This window comes from Oncorhynchus masou, chromosome 32 (genome assembly GCF_036934945.1).
Source record: "Oncorhynchus masou masou isolate Uvic2021 chromosome 32, UVic_Omas_1.1, whole genome shotgun sequence".
NCBI classification, from domain to species: domain Eukaryota; kingdom Metazoa; phylum Chordata; class Actinopteri; order Salmoniformes; family Salmonidae; genus Oncorhynchus; species Oncorhynchus masou.
In genome coordinates this window covers 74043042-74052916 of record NC_088243.1, presented here as the reverse complement: position 1 = coordinate 74052916, position 9875 = coordinate 74043042, and the positions used below count along the sequence as shown (strand labels likewise).

At 40.2% G+C, this 9875-nt stretch overlaps 1 long non-coding RNA gene across 16 annotated transcripts; it reads right to left on the bottom strand.

Annotated features, from left to right (window-relative positions):
* Positions 1–224: 224 nt before the first annotated feature.
* Positions 225–9164, bottom strand: LOC135526569 (uncharacterized). 16 transcript variants are annotated; one of them, XR_010453311.1, is made up of 19 exons: positions 8898–8977; positions 8508–8573; positions 7974–8134; positions 7418–7535; positions 7063–7131; positions 6893–6923; positions 6665–6721; positions 5043–6159; positions 4852–4953; positions 4539–4764; positions 3982–4154; positions 2990–3339; positions 2742–2859; positions 2573–2664; positions 2351–2466; positions 1922–2026; positions 1646–1816; positions 1346–1519; positions 225–1233 (listed from the first exon to the last, which is right to left on the bottom strand). It is a non-coding gene; the product is annotated as an uncharacterized LOC135526569 (long non-coding RNA). The 16 variants fall into 16 exon arrangements; XR_010453307.1 differs by having other exon boundaries at positions 6904–6923; XR_010453317.1 differs by having other exon boundaries at positions 5043–5437; positions 6904–6923.
* Between the last annotated feature and the right edge of the window lie 711 nt (positions 9165–9875).

Below are 9875 nucleotides of genomic sequence, written 5' to 3'. Positions count from 1 at the left end.
TTTCAACTAACCGGTTTCATCTGCAGCTGATGGGAGTCAGTTCTTGTACTCAAGTACAAGTCAAGTAGCCCCCTCGAAAACTCCTTGAGAGTAAAGAAGTTACTGGTCAAAGTACTCAGTACTAGTTAAGCATTTGTACATCTCATACATACATAAGGAATCATTGACTTAAAAGCCCACGACTAATGTAGCTCCATCAAGATGCACACGATTACTTGAAGACAAACCTTTTTTAGTTTTTTATTAACTAATAAACACACACAAGCACAGTACATTACAGTTTAACAATGTTTAAATCGGAAATCACCAGGTGAAACAATAAATCCTTCTCCCTGCCAATGGTTCTGTAAAAAGCAGAGGGATGGGGCTGGAGAAATGGAACAATAGTTTAAACCATGTTTTGAGGCTATAGTCCAGTGGTGCCAATCTCATTCCACGGAGAGTCTTGTGTCTGCTGGTTTTTGTTTTTTCCTTTCAATTAAGACCTAGACAACCAGGTGAGGGGAGTTCCTTACTAATTAGTGACTTTAAGTCATCAATTATGGGAGGAGCGAAAACCCAGACAGACACTTGGCTCACCCATGTGGAATGAGTTTGACACATGCGAGTGTATGTTTACATTAACTTTGTTTACAAACAGAGTAGAACAAAAATATATACTTTGGGGTCTGATGGGGTACGGCAGGTGAACTATATTCATGAGGCATTTATAAATTATATTCTTCAAGCATCCAAAAGTGAATGTCTCAACTGCAGATTGGCCATTTTAAAGGGGTGCATCGGACCTGGTCATGTAACCGGGCAAAAGCTGGAATAGCGCCCTTCTCAAATCTGTGCCACATGATCACATTGTCAACAAGGAAGAAAAATAAAAGTTTATTTTCCAAAAAATGCTCAAACTATTTTTCCTTACGAAGGCAGATAAAACACACATGCAAAACAAATGGAATCACTTTTTACCCAGTGCAAACTGCACCCACCCAAACAAACACCTTCAGTCTGTGATAGATTCCTCGTCATCAGAGCTGTAGTGGATGCTGTCATAGATGTCATCTAGGTCCTCTTCCAGGAGGTCATCTATGAAGTTATTTTCTAGGAGGGAGGTGTCTTGGCCCATAGCTTTGCTGTATATCAGTTTGACAGAGTCCTGGTAACTTCTGAGGCTGCTGACTCTCCTCTGAAGCATGGAGAAGAGACCTCTGCTCCCAGCTACTGACTGATTCAATTGCCAGCCTAAAACCAACAATTATAATGTGTAGTGTAAATACAATGAAGTATTCCTTAAATACAATAGCAATTACAGGGTACCAACATCAATTGTACATATTGATGAACGTTCCCCTACTTTGCCTGCTTAGGTCAAGTGCCACATGTGAAGCAAGGTCTTGCACATTCTCCGATTCCCTCTTTAGGCTTTCCCAGTGCTGCTAGACTTCCTTTAGGACAATTAACTCTTCGTCCTCCAGCTGTCTCAGGAGCATCACCCGGTCAAAGGCTATTGTCTTTGTGAGTAGATCAGCTGTAAATTCATAAGAATGCAATGTGGATTTGTAACTTTGGCAGTGCTGTCTGTGTTTGCGCAACTGAACAAACACAGATAGCAAACAGAAACATAGTTATTGTGACACACAAACATACTACTTACTTTGTCCATGCAGCTCCCAAGGCCATGCATGAAGGTCTGCGGAAAGGATCTCATCTGCAGATGGTATTGCTGAATCTGGTACAAGGGTGTTGTACTCCTCTATGGCAGCTGTCAATTTGGCCTTTTCTTCCAATATCTTTCTGCACCGAGGGTGTCTTTTCTTGTGTCCTTCTGTCATCAAAACAAAAGGAGAATGGAATTATTTGTTAAATTGCATGGCTTTGAAATGAAAGAAATGAAATGTGTGTAATTCAATATTCATGAAATATAACAAACCTGTCTGACAGTAGAGGTTCTGTTTCCTTTGTTTGATGCTAAGAAACAGGACTTCAATTGTTCTATGTAGTACCTGATGACCATCCATGCTCTCATTTGTTTCCTCTGAAATACAATAAATCTATAAATGAACAACGTATCTCCAACGGTGCGTAGTTGCACTCACTTCTTGGAGGAACATAGGGCCTGTGAAGATTTCTGGATCAAATTACTGGTTACGTGGGCGGTGAGTGAGCCCCAACCTGGAGAACCAGGGAATGTTTAGTCTGCCTCCTACCCTTCCACCTGTCCGGCTTGATTGCACCTGCCGATGGAAAACACCCTCTGAGGGTTAGCTCTCAGGGTCATTGGAGTACATGCAAGCCTCTCCACTACGTCAAGGAGACAGTCCAGGAGAGCTACATTTACATTTTTTTTAAATTAATTTACCTGTATTAGCCCATTGCAGAACTTCCGTTGTCCAGTTGTACAGAGTCTCATCACCTACACCCAAATCACTCCTAAACTTTTCGAGTCTGGGTCTACTCCTGGATTTTTGCTGTTGTCTGAATATTATGACAAAAACAAAACAGAATAATTAATTGTTTTAAAATAAATTAAATGCATAGATATAATACTTCTAAAATAAATGTATTGATCCACACAATACACCTTCAAGTATCTTCTGGACAATACTCTGTGCAGGTTCTTTTTCTTCCTTCTGTTCCACCCCATAGCCTGGATGGTTAGCATGTTTGTTCTTGCTAGAATAGCCAAACAGAACTCCTTATTCCAGATAAGTAACATAACTGAATAGAACAACCTTAAACAAAATGTTTACCTCCTTTGGACATTTGCTTGGAACAGATTGCAGCCCTCGACAAGAAGCTGTTGCCTTGTTCCACTTCCTCCCCTAGAGTTGTGTCAGCTCCTTCCTGATTCCGACCTCCCCACTTAATCTTCATTTACATTTAAAAAAATATTGACTTAATATTGCAATTATGTGAATAACAAACATCTAAATGGGAAGCCTTGTAAAGGACTGAAGCTAGAAATTCTCTTTGACCAGTTTAATAAAGAAACACTTACCTCACATTTCAAACGATGTGCCTTTGCATGCATGACAGAAAGAAGTGGCTTCATGTCTAGAAGAGTGGCGAGCTCTGGACAATGAAGGGCAACTTTGGTCAGGTATGGCCAAAATTTGCAGATCACATCCGTACACATGAATTGTATGTTCAGGTTGCCAGACAATTCCTTCTGCAAGAACAATGGGTACGCAAATATCTCTCCACGCATCGTGTTGAGGCTCCTTAGAAGTATTCCGTGGCGGCAGACGGCAACTTCGAGTCCCTCTTCAACAAGTTTGCTGTTTGTTTTCCTTGACGACTCTTTAGCTGCTGACCACTGGGATGCTCCACATACCCCTTTTCCATAACCTTAGACAATGAAGTAGAACAGTATAGGTCGAAATAATGTTTTCGGGGGGGGAAGTGTTAACGGGACAGTGGTTAGGTTTTTAAAATCTAGCTGGGGCGCTGAGGTACCCCCTGTGTTCGCTACAATGGAGATCAGAAGTTGGAAATTGACTGTCAAAAAGAAGCACTTGTAAAGTGTATTGCATTTCTGAACAGAGGGAGTGGTGTAACGACCCTGGATTTGAAGAGAGAGGATTACCATCTCTCCAAAATGATGTGTTTTTATTGGAATAGTGTATAACGAGTCTGCCTTTGAGGCCAGTCCTATTTCACAGATTAGACGATACACAGGAAACGTACATGTTTAGTCTTTGTATGGACATAGTTCACAAAGTCAGACACATCCTCATCCTTGCAAATAAATACGTAAAATACATTAAATATATGACATATGAAATAGCAATCAACCTCAGTAACTGATTGTGGGACACTTGACAATGTTGATAATTCATTTCATTACAAACTCAAAACATTTAAGGCAAAAATGACCTCAACTGCATTTGAAAACGTTCACACTAGACAAAGAAAAGGCAAACCTTGTTTGGATTGTTTAAATGATATAGAGTACGTGTTATTTGATAAATTATGAATAGTTTTACATACCCTTTTTTGAATCGATACAGCTTCTTGTTCCCGTCCACTGACACTACAAGCATGCTGGGTGAACAGGCTGGGCAGTCAAAGTACTGTATATCACAGACCTGATCAATTTCAGAGCGGCAGTACGTCCACTCAAAGAAGCTTTTTTGAAAAGTGTCCCCACAGATCATTCCGTTCTGGTAAGGGAAAAATACATAAAGCAAATATATTAAATAACTTACAACAATAGTATAAACAAAACATACTATAATTCACTATGGCTGACTGGACTTGAGTTAAAGTAGGGCCAGTACATAGTGTTGACAGCAAAGCAGGTGAAAGTCAATGCAAAAGTAAGACGAGTACTTATGTTGTAAACAGCAGGAAATATTGGATGCAAGAGGGGCACAGATAAGGTGCATGGCAGGACAGTGGTGCAGGAGGCTAACACATACTGTAGCAAGAGACCTGAAGTTTAAACATAGTTATAGTACTGGAATTAAAGTTATGTTACACAAAGTGTTGTAACATAGTTAACCTGAAGTCATACATTGGTAAAGCTGAGTATAATTGATTGTTACCCTGCCAAAGTAGTCAGTTCGCTGCTCCAAAATCCGCATAAACGCTAGACGGGACATTCATGGGGCTGACACTTTCAGCTACTCAAAAGGGCTGAACAGGTCTACATGGTGTCACAGTTGACAGTGGCAGGCCAGTACTCATTCTTTATCAGATCTGCCAAGTTTGCTGTCCAGGTGCTAAGACAAGTTGTGCAGGTAGGCACAGGCACTGTGACATTGTAGCGACCTTGAGGAAAAAAATGTAGTCTGAATTAATGTTGTTTTACATTGCATTGCTACATCACTGTTCGGTTCTTGTAGATATTGCACATACCATTTATTCCTACGAGTATTATATGTTTCCCAGGGCCAACATGGATGGTGCTCGTCAGTCAACCACATATCACCTCTGGTACGTCCAATGGTAAGAAACAATCTAGGGACAATATTTATATACAACAATAAACAAGAATACATTTGAACTTTGATTTAATACATTCAGCCACAAAAAAAATTAAAACACACCCTGTTCATGAAGTGCATATTTGCCATCACTGTGGAGAGATATGGCTGTAGTTGGAGGAAGGGGTGTGTAGAACCCCTCGATCATGAACTCTCTGTTGTGCAGGGGGAACTTTGCATGTGTAGAGACATCACAGTCTTCGCAGTAAAGCTGTTTCGGCAGACAGTCTCTACATCGCAGAATAGCCCTTTTCACATTGCATGACTGACAGATCTTCTGAGAAGCATGTTCTGCAGCCAGCAGAGAATCTACAATCTCAGGCCTGGACTCCCCCACCTATCCTGTGAGAGTTCCTTCCTCACACTCCAACTCTGTGATGCACCAGGCACAGCAGGATTTGAACACTCAGGGTCTTCTAAGTCAGCTAGGAGGATGTTAATTTCTCTATGAAGTATTGCTTTTTTGAAAACACAAAAATGGGAAAATGATTAAATTAAGAATATTATATAATTAATCTATTAAAACACACATAGGGCTGTAAGTAGGTGACATCAAATATATCTCTGCACAATCTATGGTGTGACAAGCCAAAAACATCAGCTTTGATTCTACAGTAAATTCAATTACATGGCAGACCAAAATGTTGAGTAAAGTCTAAATTGGAATATCAAACAATATAACTTGATCCCATCATCGAATAGAAATTCTGAATGTTCTGAAAACAGCAACAACACACTGAGTACAAAACATTCTCTTTCCCTGACAGACTGACCAGGTGAAAGCTATGATCCCTTATTAATGTCACCTGTTAAATCCACCAGTGTAGATAAAGGGGAGGAGACAGGTTTAAGAAGGATGTTTAAGCATTGAGACAATTGAGACATGGATTGTGTATGTGTGCCATTCAGAGGGTGACTGGGCAAGACAAAATATTTAAGTGCCTTTGAAAGGGGTATGGTAGTAGGTGCCAGGTCCAACGGTTTGTGTCAAGAACTGCAACGCTGCTGGGTTTTTCACAATCCACATTTACCCGTGTGTATCAAGAATGGTCCACCACCCAAAGGACATCCAGCCAAATTGACACAACTGTGGGAAGCATTTGAGTCAACATGGGCCAGCATCCCTGTGGAACGCTTTCGACACCTTGTAGAGGCCATGCCCTGACGAATTGAGGCTGTCCTGAGAGCAAAAGAGAGTACAACTCAATATTAGGAATATTTTGTACACTCAGTGTATTTTGACTATAGAGTAAATTCTCCTCAAAGGCAAATGCTTCCCGCTTTCACAATTACAGACAGTGGTTACAAAAGGAAAGACACTGTGTAAACATTCCAATAGTGGATTTGAATGAATTCAACGAAGACTAATTCCATAATGTGGAATGGCAGATTGCTTCATATTAAAGGAAATGTGGAGGAAAAAGCTCTGCCAGGATGTTGTTATTGCCCTCCCCTACAGAAGTACCAGGATGTTGTTATTGCACTCCCCTACGGAAGTAAAAATACCCTGAAATAAAAGGTGACATTCTGTACTGTAACCTCATATCAAACATTTGATCTCAAATCCGAAATTCTGGAAACACATTTAAAAATGTTGCATCACTGTCAAAATAAAGATGTCGTGCTTTATAATTCAGTTACACCAAGATGACCCCAATTTTGAAAGTAAAACAATTTAAACATACCTATTTATTCATCAATGTTTAAAACTGGAGTGGATTCCAATCTACTGGTCCTCATCTCTAAAATAAGATATGCAAAAAAGGAAAGGATTAGACTTAAAGGGACATTCGGAAGTTGATAAAGCCATTTTTGGATTTATATTAATGCTATATGGTTAAAACTATTATTTTAATAACATTGATGGTAAGTTATTGCAATAATAACTCTGTCAATAAATTGAAAGTGGTTACATTTCGCCAACCTCATCACTCAGCTTTTAACCTAAACAGGGGAAGGGAGTGTGCTTTGTTATTGTTTCAACTATCAATTACAGATTTAATAAAAATACAATCAATTAATTACAAGGCCACTGAATAACATGGAATGGTATAGATTAATATATTCAATCGCTCATCAATACCTGATTCTTCCTCAGTGACTGGCCCAAAATGTTGCACTAGTCTGGCTCTTGATGTATTGGCCCTTGGAGCTGAAAAAAAATTGGTAATAAAAAGGTTTTTAATTCAAAGGGTTTGCTGGAATTCTGACTCTCCTTTTGTTAAATATATATTTTCATCAGAGACAGACAACAGTTAGAGACAGGGAAAGGTGGGATCAGACTTGCATGTAATATATTATGTGCTGTGGGTAGATGTTACTAGACTGGCCTATGGCACGGCAACAAATGTTTGATATGCTATGATACAGTATGTTTGAAAGGAAAAAGTCAGATCAGGGATCAATAAAATTAAACACCTAGACGGGATGAAACTTACCAACAGAAGTGGATGTAGTTGCCTTCCTGGTTTGAGAAACAATCTGTCCTCTCTCATCCCTTTGTCTCCATCTGAACCTAATCCCTGGAGGCTTGTTTGTCTTTTTCTTCTTCTTTTCCTAAAAAGTGCATTTCAATTATCATGGCTGGCCCACTAATAAAAGTCTCCCACAAGCATGGCTTGCTTGTGCACATATGGAGCACAAGCAACAATTTTATTTTCACATAAGGTGAAGTGATTTGTCAGCTGAGGAAAGGCACCTGCAGTAGAACCATGTTCTGGCTCACTCACACTGCTAACATGTGTAGAAGTTCACAAGGATGCTAACAAGTGCACCCTTGTGCCTCATGCTCAATGGGCAATATCATTGATGCCCGTGTTTCAGTCATATCACGGAGTCTATGTTTACATTTGCGGCATGTGGGGTCTGCTTTGACAAACAAAAAGCAATGATAAATCATAACGCTGTGGTGCTGGAGGTGTGTTGGGAATATTTATGCACGTATGGGAGCTGTAGGGGTTACTTTAACCGGTAATGTACGACTTGTTACATTACCCGTTTTGGGTTGAGCTCCTCAGCCAGTCTTTTTGCCTCGTTAACGGCCTCGTCCAGTTGGGCTTGTGGGTCCTTCTCTTGGTTGAGCTCCTCAGCAAGGCGTTCTGCCTTTTTAATAGCCTCATCCAGTTGGTCTTAGGGGTCCTCAGAGGCCATACCATCTCAAAAGAAACATAAAGAGAAAACTTCCAATCCTAACACATTCCTTCACATAGTAACCTCCCCCGTCTATGAGAAAAGCTGCATGTCATTGATAGCGTGTGTGTTTTACTATGTCCTGCACGTCACTAAAGGTTGTCATCCTCCTCCACACACAGACGGACTGATCTACAAATCACTTTGCATAACAAATACATATCTATTGTTACTTGCAGATCAGTCAGTCTGTCACCATTTACCAACAATGCACTATTATTCTGTCACTTCCTTGTTCATGTTGTTCTATGGCCTGTGTGCAACTCCTGTCCTTAAAGGCTACAGTGTCTACATGTTTTGATCAATGTAGATCATTGACTAGTTAGGACCTCTTCTCACCTGATTGTCTGTCTTAACAGGATTTCATCAACTCCTTTACGTCCCTCCTAGGGCCCCTCTCTCCTTCTTCCAAGGAGAAGTCACAAGAAGAATACAGATTAAGTGGCAATGTGTATTTCTTTGAAGATGCAAAGAGGAAAAAGGGGAATATATAGCCTAATGTATAGGTGGCTAAAATAATAAGTGAGAATGATATCCAAATATACGCAAGTAATGCAACAAAAATATCCACACATTCTATGTTGTGAATGCAACTTTCTTTATTCACCTTAGTTACGTAACCTTCCTTACTGATTTAACACGTTTTTTAAACCAAACACTTTAACAAACACAAAACAAATGTGTATGCATGCTGTATTTCTGACAACAAGGGACGAACTGGCGACCTACTTGTTATCTGTCCAGGGTCCAGACATCTGGTGTGAGCGATAAATCTATAAACAACAAGTGTCACATGGCCGGATAAGGTAACTAACCTTGTTCCTCTTGTAACTTTCCTGCAGGCTTGAAGCTTTCCGGTGTTTTGCTGCTCGACAAAGGCCGACGCAGGTATTGCACATGATGTATCGTTCTCGTAACCGTAGGTACAGCCAAGTGGAAATACGAAAGCTTTCTAGCTATTTCGCACTGACGGTATTTTGAACAAAAAAAGTTTATAGTGAAAAGGTGCTTACACTGTTAGAGTTGCGTAAATTCGAATCTGGTATCAGGATAAATATAACAATGAGTCACCGATTTTATACTATGTATTTTTTATTAGCTAAGTAATAAAGGGCAAATGCAACTTTCGTATATACGGGCTCACTGTAATACCACGCAGGGCAGAACAGAGAACTGACAAGATGTATGTAAACAGTATTCTTATACTGTGATAGACATTGTCCCAACCCGTCTGTTGGCCTATCACAGTAGAGACTGGGCCTATTTTGACTGTTGTCGTATGCGCCGGTACCAGCCCCCGGGCGCTCCAGTTGATAGATGTAACTTGCTGTGAAGAATATCTATGCGCTCATGCTCGATACCGTTATCTCGCACCTGGCTCCTGTTATCTAACAAAAGACCGCTTGTTCTCGCAACACCCCGCTTTGAATGTCCCCCCCCCCCCCCCAACTCATTGAACAGTTCCTGTCTTCATGCTACTCTGTAATTTTCCATCATGAGAAAGTACCATGGCCCTGAAACTGTTAACAATGTTTCAAATCAGCTATGTTGCATAACACATACATACATCCACACAAGCCAACAGCAGATAATATTCAATCATATATATGGTAATGGCTATAATGTAAAACACAGAATCCAACAATCCCCATTTTTCACACCTCCAAGGGTGTGAACAAAAAGTCAGCAATTAATCATATAACAGTT